An 18977-nucleotide genomic window follows, 5' to 3' on the forward strand; every position below is an offset into this window, starting at 1 on the left:
CCGCAACTAAAAAAACCAAAAATGGTTCTGATGAACCTAGGGGCAAGACAGGAATAAAGATGCAGATGTAGAGAATGGACTTGAGGACATGGCCAGGGGGAGGGTAAGCTGGGACGAAGTGGGAGATCAGCATTGACATACATACACTACCAAATGTAAAACAGATAGCTAGTGGGAAGCAGCTGCATAGCACAGGGAGATCAGCTTGGTGCTTTGGGACCACCTAGAGGGGTGGGATAGGGAGGGTGGGAGGGAGGCCCAAGAGGGAGGGGATATGGGGATATATGTATATGTATAGCTCATTCACTTTGTTATACAGCAGAAACTAACACAACATTGTAAAGCAGATATACTCCAATAAAGATGTTAAAAAAAAAAAATCCCACATCCCACAACGAAGAGCCCGCACACATCAACAAAGATCCTGCGTGCTACAACTAAGACCCAGTGCAGCCAAATAAATAAATGATATTAAAAAAAAAAAACCAAACAACTCAGGAGCAACTACCACCTCACACTACTGGGATGGCTACTATCAAAAAAATAATAATAACAAGTGTTGGAGAGGATGCTGAGAAACTGGAACCCTTGTGCACTGTTGGTGGGAATGTAAAATGGTGCAGATGCTGTGGAAAACAGTATGGAGATCCCTTTAAAAATTAGAAATAGAACTGCCATGTGATCCAGCAATCCCACTCCCAGGTATACATCCAAAAGAATTGAAAGCAGGAACTCAAACAGATATTTGTACACCCATGGTCAAAGCAGCATTATTCATAATAGCCAAGAGGTGGAAGCAACCCTAACATCCATCCTCAGATGTACGTGGTCCATCATACAATGGAATATTATTCAGCCTTTAAAAGGAAGGACATTCTGACACCTGCTACACCATGGATGACATTATAAGTGCAAAAGGACAAATGCCATATGAATCCACGTGGTATATGAGGTCCCTAAAGTATAGTCAAATGCAGAGAGTCAGGAAGTACAATGGTGGGGGTCAGGGGTTGAGGGAAGGGGTAGGGAGTGAGTTTAATGGGGACAGAGTTTCAGTTTTGCAAGATGAAGAGAGTTCTGGAGATGGATAGTGGTGATAGCTGCACAACAATGTGAATGTGCTTAATGCCACAGACTGTACCCTGAAAAATGGTTCAGATGGTCAATTTTCTGTTATGCATACTTCACCTCAACTTTTTAAAAACCTCGTTAAGTCGTAATAAATCCAAGCCATCCAGCTAACCTCTGATGAGCACAGCCCAGATCCTCAGGTGCTGGCTGAGTGACAGTGTGAGAAGAAGCCTCAGCCCAGGATAATTAAGACTTGATTCTGCTGGCTTATCCGGGCACCCTGGGGAACCCTGGAGATGGTTTTCATCTGATGGAGATCATGACCGCTGTGTTTATGGAGGGCACGTGCAGGCCTCCATCATGATGCTCATTGTCTGCGCTTCTGAGATCGGTGCTGAGGCTCACAGGACAGGATGGAATTACAAAAGTGCCAGCCGAGCCCTGAGTCAGCGTGCACATGCGGTAATTACCGCCGGGAGACCTCGCTGGTGAGAGCCAGGGGAAGGAAACTGCCCCTTCAGTGGCTCCAAGGCTGGTTTTCCTTTTAACAGTCATCTGCTAGTCCCTTGGATGTGCTGTTATCAAACATCTTGAAGTGGCCTGCTGTGCTCTACCAGACTCCCCTACATCCTGGACTTAGATTTAGATTTTTTTTCTCCATATTTAAAATTTCCCGAAGAATAAAGTGGAAGAAGCCATGGATTATATTTCTAGGGCAAGGTAAAGACAGCATTTCTTGCAATCAGAGCTTCTGGAATCTTCTTAGGCTAGAAGGACTAGCCTCAGTGGCTGCACTGACCTCAGCTGAAGTCCCAACCATGGCCCTCAAGGCCCCCTGCCCTCGCCTCTGCCAGTCCCCACCACTCACTCACTCCAGCCACACCAGCCTCCTCACTGCTCCTCCAGCCTGCCAGGCGCAGTTCTGCCACAGGGCCTTTGCACCTGCAGTCTTTCTGCCTGGAGCATTCTTTCCCCAGATATCTGCATCACTCCTCCCTCAGCTCCTTTATTTATTTTTATTTTTTTAATTTTTATTTTTGGGCGCTCTGCATGGCATGCGAGATCTTAGTTCCCCAACCAGGGACTGAACTCATGCCCCTACAGTGGAAGTGTGGAGTCTTAACCACTGGACCACCAGGGAAGTCCCTCCCTCAGCTCCCTTAGACCTTTGCTCCAGTCTCAACAACTCCTGTCACCCTATTCAGTATTGCAACCCCTCCGTCAGCACTCAGCTCTCCCAGCCGCCCTTCTCCATAGCACTTACCACTTTCTAACACACTCTCTGATTTCCTTATTTACTATGTCAATCATGTATTGACTATGCCAACAGCCTCTGTCCTTCGTGCCCCTCCACTGAGCGGAGTCTTTGTGTTGTTCACCAATGTATCCCGTGTGTCTGTAATAGTGCCTGGTGTGTAACAGGTGCTCAGCAAACACTAGTCAACTAAATGAATTCACCTGAACCACCAATAGGACCCTTTGGTTTAGAATTTGAAAGGTGTTCACTGAGACGAGTGACCAAAATGTGAATGATTTTTAATTATTTTTAAGTTAATACTTTACATTTAAAAAACACTAGGGCTTCCCTGGTGGCGCAGTGGTTGAGAATCTGCCTGCCAATGCAGGGGACGCAGGTTCGAGTCCTGGTCTGGGAAGATCCCACATGCCGCAGAGCAACTAAGCCCGTGAGCCACAATTACTGAGCCTGCGCGTCTGGAGCCTGTGCTCCGCAACAAGAGAGGCCGCAATAGTGAGAGGCTCGCGCACCGCGATGAAGAGTGGCCCCCGCTTGCCACAACTAAAGAAAGCTCTCACATAGAAACGAAGACCCAACACAGCCATAAATAAATAAATAAATAAAATTAAAAAACACTAATAGGGAATTCCCTGGCAGTCCAGTGGTTAGGACTTTGCGCTTTCACTGCCGAGGGCCTGGGTTTGATCCCTGGTCAGGGAACTAGGATCCCACAAGCCGCACGCTTGGACCCAAAAAAAGCAAAATTAAATTAAATTAAATTAAATTAGAAATAAAAAACAGTAATAACAACCTTGTTTGTCCGTCCAAAGCAGTTCCATCCCTCCGGGTACTCAGGCCAAAACTCTCAGAGTCAGCCTCACTGCCTCACTTTCTCTCACCGCCCCCACATCCAATTAGTCTGGTATTTGTAATTGATTCTACATTCAAATTGTGTCCCGTGATATTGTGATTTATAATAAGGACTATATATTTGGTCTTCATCCCCGTTCCTGGCACAGAGCTCCTAAAACCCTTGGAATTTCCTAGGTGATAAGAGCAATAAAGGTGTCTTGATAGTCCTAACAAGCGCTTTTCAACACACCTGAGTTTATGTTAATGAGACGACTGTTGGAAAGCACCTGAGGATGGGAGCTGGTTGACAGGAGAACCAACCCTGTCTGGAACATTCAGTTCCAAAGCCCCACCCCAGCCTCCAGGGAGGGGAGAGGGGCTGGAGGTTGAATCAATCACCACCGACCAACGATTTCCTCAATCATGCCTATGTGATGAAGCCTCCATAAAAACCCAAAAGGATGGGGTCCAGAGAGCTTCCAAGTCGGTGAACCAGACGCATCCATGTGCTGAGCCCCAAACTCCACGGGGACAGAAGGTCCTGCGTTCAGGACCTCGCCCAGTGTACCTCTTCATCTGGCTGTCAATTTGGTTCCTTTCATAGCCTTTGTAGGGAACCGGTAATATAGTAAGTGAAATGTTTCTCTGAGTTCTGTGAGCCGCTCTAGCAAATTAATCGAACCCAAGGAGGGGTCGTGGGTAACCTCTGATTTATAGCCAGTTGGTCAGAAGCACAGGTGACAACCTGAACTTGCGATTGGCATCAAAGAGACTGGGAGCCAGTCTCGTGGGACAGAGCCCTTAACCTGTGGGTCTGATGCTATCTCCAGGTGGGGAGTGGGGAGCAAAATATGGATCTTATTCTCAAAAAATGTGGTTATGGGACTTCCCTGGTGGTCCAGTGGTTAAGACTCCACACTCCCAATGCAGGGAGCCTGGGTTCGATCCCTGGTCAGGGAACTAGGTCCCACATGCTGCAACTAAATATCCTGCGTGCAGCAACGAAGACTCTGCGTGTCTCAGCTAAGACCTGGCTCAGCCAAATAAATAAATAAATAAATATTAAAAAAAAAAAAAAAGACTCCACACTGCCAGTGCAGGGGGTGAGGGTTTGATCCCTGGTTGGGGAACTAAGATCCCGCGTGCCGCATGGCACGGCCAAAAAAAATAATATTAAGGGCTTCCCTGGTGGCGCAGTGGTTGAGAATCTGCCTGCCAATGCAGGGGACACGGGTTAAAGCCCTGGTTTGGGAAGATCCCACATGCCGTGGAGCAACTAGGCCCGTGAGCCACAACTACTGAGCCTGCGCGTCTGGAGCCTGTGCTCCGCAACAAGAGAGGCCACGATAGTGAGAGGCCCGCGCACCACGATGAAGAGTGGCCCCCACTTGCCGCAACTAGAGAAAGCCCTCGCACAGAAACGAAGACCCAACACAACCAAAAATAAATAAATAAATAAGCCTACACCTTTAAAAAAAATAATAATAATAATAAAATGGCACACTAGGGAAAATACCCATCAAACACCAAAGAAGACCGTAATGGAGGGATTAAGAACTAAAAACATATAGGTCATATAGAAAAAAGTAGCCCAATGCATCTCACAGGAAATGTTTCTCCAGCATTGACCATGGCATTGACACTGGAGATTTAACATCGAGAAGTTTCTCTTGTCCTCAGGGATACATTATCCTCCAGACACATCCATCTGCAACAATACACAGAGATTATTGCCAGCCTGGAAAGTATCCCCAAGTCTCAGTGTTCAGAGCTTTTACTGGGGTTTCTTAGGTAGGAATCATTGATTGAATACTTACATGATCAAATTATTGCCCACATGGCTGAATCTCCAGCCCCCGTCCCCACCTCCCCTCGCTGGAGGTCAGGATGATATTGCATGACTCCAACCCTATCCATCTAATTACATGGTTGGTGTTTCTGGCATGGACCCACCACGAGTCATCGAGTTAGCATAAACGATCCAGGGGCCCACCATGAGTCACCAAGTTAGCTTAAACTGTCAAGTGTGTTCCGTCTAACACCATATACAAAAATAAACGCAAAATGGATTAAAAACCTAAATGTAAGACCAGATACTGTGAAACTCCTAAAGGAAAACATGGGCAGAACACTCTGACATAAATCACAGCAATATTTTTTTTGGATCCATCTCCTAGAGTAATGGAAATAAAAACAAAAATGAACAAATGGGACCTAATTAAACTTAAAAGCTTTTGCACAGCAAAGGAAACCATAAACAAGAAGAAAAGACAACTGTCAGAATGGGAGAAAATATTTGCAAACGAAGCAACTGACAAGGGATTAATCTCCAAAATATACAAACAGCTCATAAAGCTCAATATCAAAAAACAAACAACCCAGTCAAAAAATGGGCAGAAGACCTAAATAGACATTTCTCCAAAGAAGACATACAGATGGCCAAGAGGCACATGAAAAGATGCTCAACATCACTGATTATTAGAGAAATGCAAATCAAAACTGCAATGAGGTATCACCTTACACTGGTCAGAATGGCTATCATCAAAAAATCTACAAACAATAAATGCTGGAGAGGGTGTGGAGAAAAGGGAACCTTCATACACTGTTGGTGGGAATGTAAATTGACACAGCCACTATGGAAAACAGTATGGAGGTTCCTTAAAAAATTAAAAATAGAACTACCATATGACCCAGCAATCCCACTACTGGGCATATACCCTGAGAAAACCATAATTCAAAAAAACACACACACCCCAATGTTCATAGCAGCACTATTTACAATAGCCAGGACATGGAAGCAACCTAAATGCCCATCGACAGAGAAATGGATAAAGAAGATGTAGTACATGTATACAATGGAATATTACTCAGCCATAAAAAGGAATGAAATTGAGTCATTTGTAGTGATGTGGATGGACCTAGAGAGTGTCATACAGAGTGAAGTAAGTCAGAAAAAGAAAAGTAAATATCGTATAGTAACGCACACATGTGGAATCTAGAAAAATGGTATAGATGATCTTATTTGCAAAGCAGAAATAGAGACACAGATGTAGAGAACAAGTGTATGGATACCAGGGGGGAAAGTGGTGGGGTGGAAGGAATTGGGAGACTGGGATTGATACATATACATTATTGATACTATGTATAAAATAGACAGCTAATGGGAACATACTGTATAGCACAGGGAACTGTACCTAATGCACTGTGGTAACCTAAATGGGAGGGAAGTCCAAAAGGGAGGGTATATCTGTATGTGCAGGGCTGATTCATTTTGTTGTGCAGTGGAGGCTAACACAACATTGTAAAGCAACCATACTCCAATAAAAATTAAAAAAAAAAAAAAAGCTTTTGCACAGCAAAGGAATCCATAAACAAAATGAAAAGACAACCTACAGACTGGGAGAGAATATTTGCAAATGATGCTACCGACAAGGGATTGATTTCCAAAATATACAAACAACTCATGCAGCTCTATATCAAAAAAACAAACAATCCAATCAAAAAATGGGCAGAAGATCTAAATAGACATTTCTCCAAAAAAGACATACAGATGACCAACAGGCACATGGAAAGATGCTCAGCATCACTAATTATTAGAGAAATGCAAATCAAAACTACAGTGAGGTATCATCTCACACCAGTTAGAATGGGCATCATCAGAAAATCTACAAACAACAAATGCTGGAGAGGGTGTGGAGAAAAGGGAACCCTCTTGCACTGTTGGTGGGAATATAAATTGATACAGCCACTATGTACAACAGTATGGAGGTTCCTTAAAAAACTAAAAATAGAGTTACCTTGTGATCCTGCAATCCCACTCCTGGGCATATATCTGGAGCAAACTCTAATTCGAAAAGATACATGCACCCCAGTGTTCATGGCAGCACTATTCACAATAGCCAAGACGTGGAAGCAACCTAAATGTTCATCAACAGATGAATGAATAAAGCTGTGGTATATATATACAGTGGAACATTACTCAACCATAAAAAAGAATGCAATAATGCCATTTGCAGCAACATGGATGGACCTAGATATTATATTAAGTGAAGACAGAGAAAGACAAATATCATATGATATCACTTATATGTGGAATCTTAAAAAATGATACAAAAGAACTTATTTACAAAACAGAAATAGACTTACAGATATAGAAAAAAAAACTTATGATTACCAAAGGGGATACCAGGATGGGAGGAGATAAATTAGGAGTTTGGGATTAACATATACGCACTACTATATATAAAATAGATAAACAACAAGGACCTACTGTATAGCACAGGAAACTATACTCAATATCTTGTAATAACTTATAATGGAAAAGAATCTGAAAGAGATTATATATATGTATAACTGAGTCACTTTGATGTACACTTGAAACTAACAGCAAAAAAAGTGTGTTCCAAGGGGCTTTCCAAGAATAGCCAATACATCCTATCACTTGAAGAATCCCAAGGGTTTAGAGGTTACCTCCCAGGAGCTAGGACAGAAGCCAGACCTCTCTTTGGGTAATTCTTCACTATACAGTGTTACACTTCAATTTAAAGTTTATCAAAATAATAACTCTGGACTTCTCTGGTGGTCCAGTGGTTAAGACTTCACGCTTCCACTACAGGGGGCGTGGGTTCGATCCCTGGTCAGGGAAGATCCCTCATGCCGCCTGGCGTGGCCAAAACAAACAAACAAAAAACCCCAAACTCCACATGTAGTCCAATTGTAATAAAACTGTAGAATATCTAAAACAAAGAGATGACTTTCAGATCAGCCAGAATAAGAACAATTATACAGAGCTCTGACATTGCAGAAGCAGCATTGGAAACCAGAAGACAAGGAATCATAACTTCAATAAGTAAACAAATTTTGGATTCTGAAACACCAAAGTCAACTTTGCACTGAAAACAACTTTCAAGAACATAGTAAAAGGGACTTCCCTGGTGGTCCAGTGGTTAAGACTCCACACTGCCAAAGCAGGGGGCCCGGGTTCAATCCCTAGTCATGGAACTGGAGCCTGCATGCTGCAACTAAAGAGCCCATGTAGCCAAATGAATAAATATTAAAAAAAAAAAAAAAGAACATAGTAAAAGGCAGACATTTTCATTCAAATAAAAAGAGAAAGTTTGCCACTAGCTGACCTCCATAAAGGACGTTCTGGACTTCTCTGGCGGTCCAGTGGTTTAGATTCCGCACTTGCACTGCAGGGGGCGCAGGTTAGATATCTGGTCGGGGAAACTAGGATCCCTCATGCTGCGGGGCGCAGCCAAAAATAAATTTAAAAAAAATAATAATTTTAAAAAATAAAATGGTATAAAAAATTATAAATTTTTTTTTAAAAAAGGACATTCTTCAAGCAGAACAAAAAGTGATCCAAGGGGGAAGGACTGAGACCCAAAAAGGAATGTTGAGCAAAAAAAAAGTGGTAACTGTGGATAAATCTAAACACATGTTGAATTGGTAACACTAGTAATAATGCAATGTATTTTTGAAGTTGAAAATAAACAGTTTAGAACTATTTTTTAAATTAGTATGGTGGCCAGAGTTGAGCAGACATTTCTCCAGCATAGAAGACAGACCAGGTCCTTGATGTCTATGTGTCAGGTCTGGGGATGTGACATGAGAAACCTGAATGTACAAATCCCTCTACAATCTCCCTGCGGTAAGTGCTCCGAAGGCAGAGTGTATAGCAAGAAGCCAGAGCCTGAAAAGCTGTCCTTGGCTAGAAAGATGCTGCAGGTGACACCCAAAGAAGGAGCTGGCCTTAAGGCAAAGGGTGGGACCGGTGGGACCAGTGGGACCTGGGAAGAGAGAGCCGGCCTCTCAGCACAGCTGGCTTCTGCGTACATGGAGAGTTTGAGCTTCCAGGGGATCGCGTGTCAGAAGTGGTTTTGCAGCTGCCATCGGCCCTCCCCAGCAGCTGAACCTGTGTGTCCAGGTGCACTGGGCCCAGCCCAGGTGTGTGTATTTTCGGTTTTTGAAGAAGAAAGAAGTCACGCTACAGCACAGAAGATGGATGAGAACCAACTTGAGCATCCCTGTCATCTCTGAAAACAAGTGGCTGGCGGTTATATAAGCTTAGATACGTTTCTGTCACCTTGAAATCATTTCCAATGTAAAAATATTTCCTCAACAACACTAATCATGAGGGAAATGCAAATCTAAACCACAGTGAGATACTGCCTGACATGCATTAAGATGCGGAGAGGGCTTCCCTGGTGGCGCAGTGGATAAGAATCCACCTGCCAGTGCCGGGGACACGGGTTCGATCCCTGGTCCGGGAAGATTCCACATGCCGCAGAGCAACTAAGCCCGTGCACCACAACTACTGAGCCTGCGAGCCACAACTACTGAGCCCGCGTGCCACAACTACTGAAGCCCACGCGCCTAGAGCCCGTGCTCAGCAACAAGAGAAGCCACCGCAATGAGAAGTCCACGCACCGCAACGAAGAGTGGTCCCCGCTCGCCGCAACTAGAGAAAGCCTGCGAGCAGCAACAAAGACCCAACACAGCCAAAAATAAATATTTAAAAAATACGCTCTTTAAAAAAAATAAAACGTAAAAAATTTTTTTAAATTAAAAAAAATTTGTTTCACAGCAATTTCCAGACTAGGGTACTGGTGAGATATTTTCTTTTTCTTCCTTTTTTTTTTTTTTGGCCACACCACGCAGCATGCGGGATCTTAGTTCCCCAACCAGGGATGGAACCCATGCCCCCTGTAGTGGCAGTACGGGGTCTTAACCATTGGACTGCCAGGGAAATCCCAAGATATTATTACTAACTTAAGGTTTCACACCTGCACGTTTCCTGTGTTCTCCATTTAACCACCTGACCACTTAAAATCAAAGTGATTTTCCTCTCATTGGACATGGCAGCGCACCAGCTTATAAGTCCCCCACAGCAATGGAAGGGTTGCCTTTATGCCACCATGAGGATTGCAGGGGGAAGCCACCAGGTTGAGGTTTTTTTTTTTTTTTAATATTTATTTGTTATTTATTTATTTGGTTGCACCGGGTCTTAGTTGCAGCAGGCGGGCCCCTTAGTTGCGGCTCACGGGCTCCTCAGTTGTGGCATGTGAACTCTTAGTTGCAGCATGCATGCGGGATCTAGTTCCCTGACCAGGGATCGAACCCGGGTCCCCTGCATTGGGAGCGTGGACTCTTATCCACTGCACCACCAGGGAAGTCCCCAGGTTGAGTATTTAATCCATCTTCACTGTGAACGAAAGACACCTCCTTCCTCCGGCTGCGCTCGGAGACCCCCGCAGGTAAACCTGTTTTGGAAGTGACATGCTGTGTGGCTGGAATGTTCTGTCTCTGCCTTCGCTCTTCTTTAATTAAGTCCCTGACCCATGCCTCCATCTACCTACGCCATGATTTAATAAAAAAAAAAAAATTCTATGGTTTGTACACTTGTGCTTTCTTCATTCTGATTTTATGATAGTGAGACCTATCAGGAATCTACTCAAAACAACTAGTCTAGCAACATTACTAGGATTAGAAGCTGATCTCATATCTCATGCCTTCTGTATGCATAGAAGTCATAGTATAATGGATAAAGGCACTTCACAGGAGACTTGGCTCTGTTTACTAGCCATGGGACCTTGGGCAAGTCATATAACCTCTATACATTATCTTCCTCATCTGTAGGGCTCTATTGGGTTAAAATACGAATACTGTACTAGGAAATCTCTTGTACATATTATAATAGTTTAGTATTTAGTATACTGATTAATATTCAAAGCCCTTTGTTACCATGAAAAATTAAACATCATAGAGTGTATTGTGGTTATTAAACTAAAGAATGTATGTAATACACTTTAAAGGTTTTTCAACAGAAATGTTAAAACAAATTTGCAATGCTCAATTATTCTATATGTGTCTAAAAATTCAATAAACTACAATTTATGAGCCATTAAAAAAAAAAAAAAAAGCCTGCAAATCTGAAGAAGGCAAAGCTGGCGTGCAAATACGTAGCACAAAGGGTTTCATCCAGGTCCTCTCCGAAGTCCCTTTCAAGCAAAATTCTCTGCCCAGAGGTTGCAGACCAGGGACTTCCCTGGCGGTCCAGTGGTTAAGACTCTGCACTTGCACTGCCAGGGGCACAGGTTCGATCCCTGGTCTGGGAACTAAGATCCCGAATACCACTCAGTGCTGCCAAACAAACAGAGGTTGCAGACACAAATATCAAAGGACAAACGGGAATGACCATGAGCTGAGAGCAAGCGTCTGCACTGCAGGAGCCCGTTCTCTTAAACCTTCCTTCATCAAACAGGGAGCTGGGTTCTGGAGGGTCCTTGCTTGCAGCTTGAGCTGCCAGGCCAGGTCCCGCACAGAATCGCCAGCTCCAGGCCATACAGAAGCTCATCGTTACCGTTAGCCTTGGCTGTACTCCTTTTGGGCAGCTCTGAGATCACTCCGTTTTCAACAATTTCATATCCCTGATTTTTTAAAAAATTGTAATACATATAATATAAAATTTACCATCTTAACTATTTTTAAGTGTACAGTTCAGTCTTGTTAAGTATTTTCACAATGTTGTGCAACCAACCTCCAGAACATTTTTGTTTTGCAAAAGTGTAACTCTCTCCACATTGAACACTCACTCCCCATCCCCCTCCCCCAGCCCCTGGCACCCACTCTCCTACTTTCTCTCTCTGTGGATCTGACTCCTCTAGGGACCTCATATAAGTGGAATGATACACTATTTGTCTTTTTGCATCTGGCTTATTTCACTGAGCATGATGTCCTCAAGGTTCATCCATGTTGTAGCAGGTGTCTGAATTTCTTTCCTTTTTGAGGCCGAATAATATTCCATTGTATGAAAATAAACTCAAAGTGGATTAAAGAATTAAATGTAAGACTGGATACTATAAAACTCCTAGATGAAAACACAGGCAGAACACTCTTTGACATAAATCACAGCAATATCTTTTTGGATCTGTCTCCTAGAGTAATGGAAATAAAAACAAAAAAAAATAAATGGGACCTAATTAAACTTAAAAGCTTCTGCACAGCAAAGGAAACCATAAACAAAACAAAAAGACAGCCTACAGAATGGGAGAAAATATTTGCATTTCCAAAATATACAAACAGCTCATACAGCTCAAAATCAAAAAACCCAATCAAAAAATGGGTAGAAGATCTAAATAGATATTTCTCCAAAGACATACAGATGGCCAACCGGCACATGAAAAAGCACTCAACATCGCTAATTATGAGAGAAATGCAAATCAAAACTACAAAGAGGTATCACATCACTCTGGTCAGAATGACCATCATCAAAAAGTCTACAGATAATAAATGCTGGAAAGGGTGTGGAGAAAAAGGAACCCTCCTACACTGTTGGTGGGAATGTAAACTGGTACAGCCACTATGGAGAACGGTATGGAGGATCCTTAAAGAAACTAAAAATAAGCCTACCATATGATCCTGCAATCCCACTCCTGGGCATATATCTGGAGAAAACCATAATTTGAAAAGATACATGCACCCCAATGTTCACTGCAGCACTATTCACATTAGCCAAGACATGGAAGCAACCTAAATGTCCATCAACAGAGGAATGGATAAATAAGATGTGGTACATATATACAATGGAATATTACTCAGCCATAAAAAGGAACAAAATAATGCCATTTGCAGCAACATCGATGGACCTAGAGATTCTCATACTGAGTGAAGTAAGTCAGACAGAGAAAGACAAATATCATATGATATTGCTTATATGTGGAATCTAAAAAAAAGGCTACAAGTGAACTTATCTACAAAACTGAAATAGAGTTACAGATATAGAAAATAAACTTATGGTTACTGGGGGGAAAGGGGAGGGGAGGGATAAATCGGAAGACTGGGATTGACACATACACACTACTATATGTAATAGTAAGGACCTGTACTGTATAGCACAGGGAACTCTACTCGATACTCTGTAATGGCCTATATGGGAAAAGAATCTAAAAAAATGTGGATATATGTATTTGTATAACAGATTTACTTTGCTGTACACCCGAAACTAACACAACATTGTGAATCAATTATACCCCAATAAAATTTTTTAAAAAAGATACATGCACCCCAATGTTCATAACAGCACTATTCACAATAGCCAAGACATGGAAGCAGCCTTAATGTACATAGACAGATGAATGAATAAAGAAGCTGTGGTATATATATACAATGGAATATTACTCAGCCATAAAAAAGAATGAAATAATGCCATTTGCAGCAACATGGATGGACCTAGAGATTATCATACTAAATGAAGTAAGCCTGACAGAGAAAGACAAATATCATATGATATCATATGTGGAATCTTAACAAAAGAAAGAAAAAGAAAAAGATACAAACAAACTTATTTACTAAACAGAAATAGACCCACAGACACAGAAAACAAACTAATGGTTACCAAAGGGGAAAGGGGAGGGAGTGATAAATTAGGAGTTTGGGACTGACATATACACACTACTATATATAAAATAGATAACCAACAAGGACCTACAGTATAGCACAGGAAACTATACTTAATATTTTGTAATAACCTATAAGGGAAAAGAATCTGAAAAAGAATATATATATATATAACTGAATCACTGAGCTGTACACCTGAAACTAACATGACATTGTAAATAAACTATACTTCAATAAAAATATATATATATATTCCACTGTACGGATGGACCACCTTTTGTTTATCCAGTCATCTATTTGGTGGACACTAGGCTTGCTTCCACCTTTTGGCCACTGTGAATGTGGGTGTGCACATATCTGTTCAAGACCCTGCTTTCAATTATTTTGGTTCTATACCCAGAAGTGGAATTGCTGAATCACATAGTAATTCTATTTTTACTTTTTTGAGGATCCACCATACTATTTTCCATTGTGGCTGCACTATTTTCCATGCCCACCTACAGTCCACAAGTGTTTCAGTTTCTCCACATCCTCACCAAAGCTTGTTATTTTCTTTGTTGTTGTTTTCTTATACTAGCCATCCTGATGGGTGTGAGGTGACATCTCACCGTGGTCATCCTCCTGATATTTCAAAAGTGTTTTAACTCCATTTGTTCATTTAAATAGGTTTTATTACTTTTTAAGAACAGATTAGGGTTTATAGCAAAATTGAGCAGAAAGTTCCCTTATGTCCCCTGCTCTGTCCCCCCAATCACACACACACATGAGCTCAGAGCCCCCCACTCCCAACTATCCCATGAACATCCTGCACCAGAGCAGTGTGTTGGTCACAATCCATGAATCTACATGGACACATCACGATCACCCAGAGTCCAGAGTTTACCGTACGGTTAACTCCTGGTGTTGTACATTGATGGATTCTGACAAATGTATCTCACCATGAGAGTATTGTTGGAGAGGAAGAAATTTTTCTCTACCTTTCTAGGTTCCTCTGGCTGCTCTGAGAATTAAATTGACATGAGACAGATGAACAGGAGGAAATCAAACTAAGTTTAATAATACGTATGCATGTGAGAGACCCAGGAAAACTGACTCAGTCACCAAAAGTGTCTTAACTCTGCAGCAGCTTTTATAAAACCCCCCAAAAGTAAGCCTTATAGGATTATTTCAACACCCAAATGGCTGTTTACAGAAGAAGTGGGGAGACTTTTCAGAGGACTGCTCCCTCATCAAGGCCACGGGTCAGAAACCCAGCTGGGAGAAATCAGAACTGCAGATGTTACATGCACCTAAACCAAGAATAGTGGGGTCCCTGCAGGGGTGATGAGAACCTCCCAAAGGCAGTTGTCCCCAAGTGGAGTCAAACCCAACCTTCGGAGCACTCTGCCTACACTGAAATCAGTCCATGCTGGACTCAAACAGTGAAAAACTCTAAAAATTCTAGCATGAATAACATCCAGAAGAGCTGGGTTCTCAGAGCAACCCTCCTTGTTGGATTTTTTTTTTTTTTAATTCAAAGGACTATGAGAATTTCAAATAAATATTTTTCATTTAATTATTTGCCGTAAAGGGTTACAGCCACCTATGAAACTTGAGGACACAGTCCACCCAAGACCGCCCTCCTTTCTGATATCAATTGCAAGGTCAGGGGGCCTCGAGACCACCGTCAGGTTTGGTAATTTGCTGGAAAGGCTCACAGAACTGACCTGAAGCTGTTATGCTCACAGTTACGGTTTATCACAGGGAAAGGATATAGATCGAAATCAGCCGAGGGAAGGAGGTGCACGGGGCAGAGTCCAGGAGAAGCACCAGGTGCACAGCCCCTAGTGCCCTCTCCCCATGGAGGCATCATTTCCTCTCCCATCATCAATGTGTGATGATGTACACAGAGTATGGCCAACCATGGATGCTCACCTGGGCCTCAGGTTCAGAGTTTCTACTGAGGCTCCATTATGTGGCCGCGATTGATTGTTTGGTAGCCCACAAGGTTGATCTTAGTCTACAGGTCCGCTGATACCGTGTGACCCAAAGCCCGCACCTTAAATCACACCGTGGGTCTTTCTGGCCCCCAGCCTAAGTCATATCATAAGACTATCCATTGATTACATGAAATTTCTAAAAATCGTTAAAAAATAAATAAATAAATAAGACTATCCATTGGATCCAAGGCCCCCAGGGAAACAAAGACACTCCTATCAGGCCTGACATCTTAGCGATTATCTCCAGGAGCTTGAGACAAAGGCCAGACCTCTTTTGGAGCAAAGTTAAACTCTTTACTACACAGGTTTCCTCCAGAAAATGGTAAACTCCATGAGGGCAGGACTAAAACTATCTTTGCTGCCTTTCAGTGCCAGGGATTTTGTTGGATTCCAAGAGTGGAGACTATTTTAAAAATTAAAAAAAAAAGCAAAAAGTTCTCTTTCAGTATTGAGGCATTTGGGTTATTTATCAGCAAGGGTCAGGGTGTGAATGCAAGGTGATGGCATTAGGCGGTGGGGCCTTTGGGAGTGATTAGGTCAGGAGGGCGGAGCCCCCGTGAATGGAAATAGTTCCCTTGTAAAAGAGACCCCGCAGAGCTTTCTCACCTTCTTTATGCTGTGTGTGGATTGGATGAGACATCCAATCCAGAAGAGAGCCCTCACGTTGTAAATGATGCTACTGTGAACACAGGTGTAGGGGAGACCCTGCTTTCAGTTCTTTTGGGAACATGTCCTGAAGTGGATCATATGGTAGTTCTGTTTTTAACAATTCGAGGGACTGCCATGCCGATTTCCATAGTGATTGTCATCACATCTGTTTTTACTCTTATCTCCTAATTAGAGCAAGTGATACTAGCTGCCACATATGCTAATGACAGAAAATTTACTTTGCGAAAATTCGATACATGAAACAGTGAGCCCACTGAAATAAAACTAAAAATCTGCTCAAAAATCTAGGTGCAAAAGCATGTAGAGGGACTTCCCTGGTGGTCCAGTGGTTAAGAATCCGCCTTCCAATGCAGGGGACACAGGTTCGATCCCTGGTGGGGGAACTAAGATCCCACATGCCACGGGGCAGCTAAGCCCGCACACCCTAGAGCCCGTGCGCCACAACTAGAGAGCCTGCGCACCGCAACTACTAAGCCTGCGCGCTCTGGAGCCTGTGTGCCACAACTAGAGAGAAGCCCACTCACCGCAATGAAAAATCCCACATGCCGCAAATAAGACCCGACGCAGCCAAATAAATATTTAAAAAAAAGAAAAAAAAGCATATAGAGGCATACCCCCAGCTGCTCTTTTCTTGAGGTTGATTTGTAGACCCACTATGAACTTTCTAGGTGGGCTTTTTTCTTTATCTTTCTTCTTTAGTGTTTACGCTTTAAAACAAATGGCACAAACATCTCTGCTTTATCAGGCAATTAATCTGGAACAAACCTTCAACAAAGGGTACATGGGAAGGTTTTTCTGGCATCCTCTCTGGCAATTTTGCATATTCCATCTTCACAGTGGTTCCAGGAGATATTCGTGGATCTGTTGGTAGAAACACAAACTAACACAGAATTTGTAGCAGTCGCATGTCCTTGGAGCTGCTGGCAAATTAATTTCTTCACACCCTTTTTGCCAGGATAATAGCTAGAATGATTGCAGCTAATAGCACCAGGCCCAGCTGTCTCCATGGTAATATTATACCCTATCAATGTCACTTGCATAACTCCAAGAACACGGTTCATAGGATCAGTCCCAGTCATCTCCATGGTAACATTGTACCCTATCAACATCACCTTCATCCCCCCAGGAACACAGCTGCCCAGGGACCAAGGCAGACCTGGGAGAGGAAAAGATACTGGTACATTTTAAATCTCCATTTAAACTATCTCCATCTCTGTAGGTCAAGTTTACAATGTTTTAAGAGCAGAAAGGGCTCATAATGGTCTCAACTGTTTTGCAAGGTGGCATTTCAAAGCAGAGTTACATGGAGTAATGGCCTGAAATCCTACAGGTGAAGGGATCTTCCAGTGACCACATGCTGAAGTGGAGCAGCCTCCAAGCTATGGTCTCAAGAATAGAGAAAATTAGGAATCTTGGTCTTTGAAAAAGATGTACCATTATGATGGCAGGAAACCTAAATATAACCTATAGCCACTGGAACCTAATGCCTGGGATCCAGTAAGTGCCAATAATTGCTCAGTGAGTGGGTGGGATTTTCCATTTGCTGTCGTTGTGAGGTCATCGTAGAGAAAGGCTTCTCTGCAGAATGTAAGGTGCAGGATGTAAATTCATTCATTTAACTACAGATAATGACTGTCTTAGTCTGCTCAGCCTCCTAGAACAGAATACCATAGACTTAACAGTTATAAACGACAGAAATTTATTTCTCACAGTTCTGGAGGCTGAGAAGTCCAAGATCAAGGCTTCAGCAGATTTGATGGCTGGTGAGAACTCACTTCCTGATTTATAGAGGGACATCTCACTGTGTCCTCACATGGTAGAAAAAGGGGGCAAGAGAGCTCCCTGAGTTCCCTTTATAAGGTCACAAGTCCCATTCCTGAGGACTCCAGCCTCATGACTTAATCACCTCCCAAACTCCCCACTTACTGTACCATCACACTGGGGGTTAGGGTTTGCACATATGAATTGGGAGGGAACAAGCATTCAGTCCATAACATTGACCGAGAGTGTGCACTACAGGCCAGGCACCAGAGAGGAAGTAGTGAACAAGGGAGACAGATCCCTGCTCCTTCAGACCTTCATCCAATGGGGGAAACGGACACAGAAAACATCACTGAATACTTGGGAGAGGGCTTCCCTGGTGGCGCAGTGGTTAAGAATCCACCTGCCAATGCAGGGGACATGGGTTCGAGCCCTGGCCCAGGAAGATCCCACATGCCGCGGAGCAACTAAGCCCGTGCGCCACAACTACTGAGGCTGTGCTCTAGAGCCCGTGAACCACAACTACTGAGCCCGCGTGCCTAGAGCTTGTGCTCCACAACAAAGAAAAGCCACCGCAATGAGAAGCCCATGCACCACAACGAAGAGGACTCCCGGCTCGCCGCAACTAGAGAAAGCCCACAAGCAGCAACGAAGACCCAATGCAGCCAAAATAAATAAATAAATAAATTTATTAAAAAAAAAATACTTGGGAGAAAGACAAGGTAGAACAAGAGTCTAGAGAGGGATCTCAGCAGGGTGGTCAGGAGAAATCTTTTGAATAAGGTGACGTGGATCAAAGCCAAGGTGAAGGGATGGAGCCAGACAGGCATGTGGGGAAAAAAAGCTTTAAGGCTGAAGAAACAGCAAGTGCAAAGACCCTGAGGTATAACCAAGCCTGGGAAGAGCTAGGAACAGTGTGAGCAAGGAGGGCAGGAGTAGAAGATGAACCAGGAGGGGTGTACAAGACACTGTGAAGACTTTCATGGTTAACAGATAACCTATGCTGT

General features: G+C 43.0%; 1 protein-coding gene across 1 annotated transcript in view; it reads right to left on the reverse strand.

The window, feature by feature from the left end:
• Positions 1–3771: 3771 nt before the first annotated feature.
• LOC309623367 (GTPase HRas-like) overlaps positions 3772–18977 on the reverse strand; it is a 37059-nt gene continuing 21853 nt past the window's right edge. The window contains exons 5-6 of the mRNA XM_082380257.1: positions 16824–17070; positions 3772–7077 (exon numbers count right to left, since the gene is read on the reverse strand). The gene's annotated coding sequence lies outside the window, so the exon portion shown is untranslated. The remainder of the gene's footprint in view (positions 7078–16823; positions 17071–18977) is intronic.

The sequence above is a fragment of the Balaenoptera borealis genome, assembly GCF_965194805.1.
Source record: "Balaenoptera borealis genome assembly, chromosome: 2".
Lineage (NCBI taxonomy): Eukaryota > Metazoa > Chordata > Mammalia > Artiodactyla > Balaenopteridae > Balaenoptera > Balaenoptera borealis.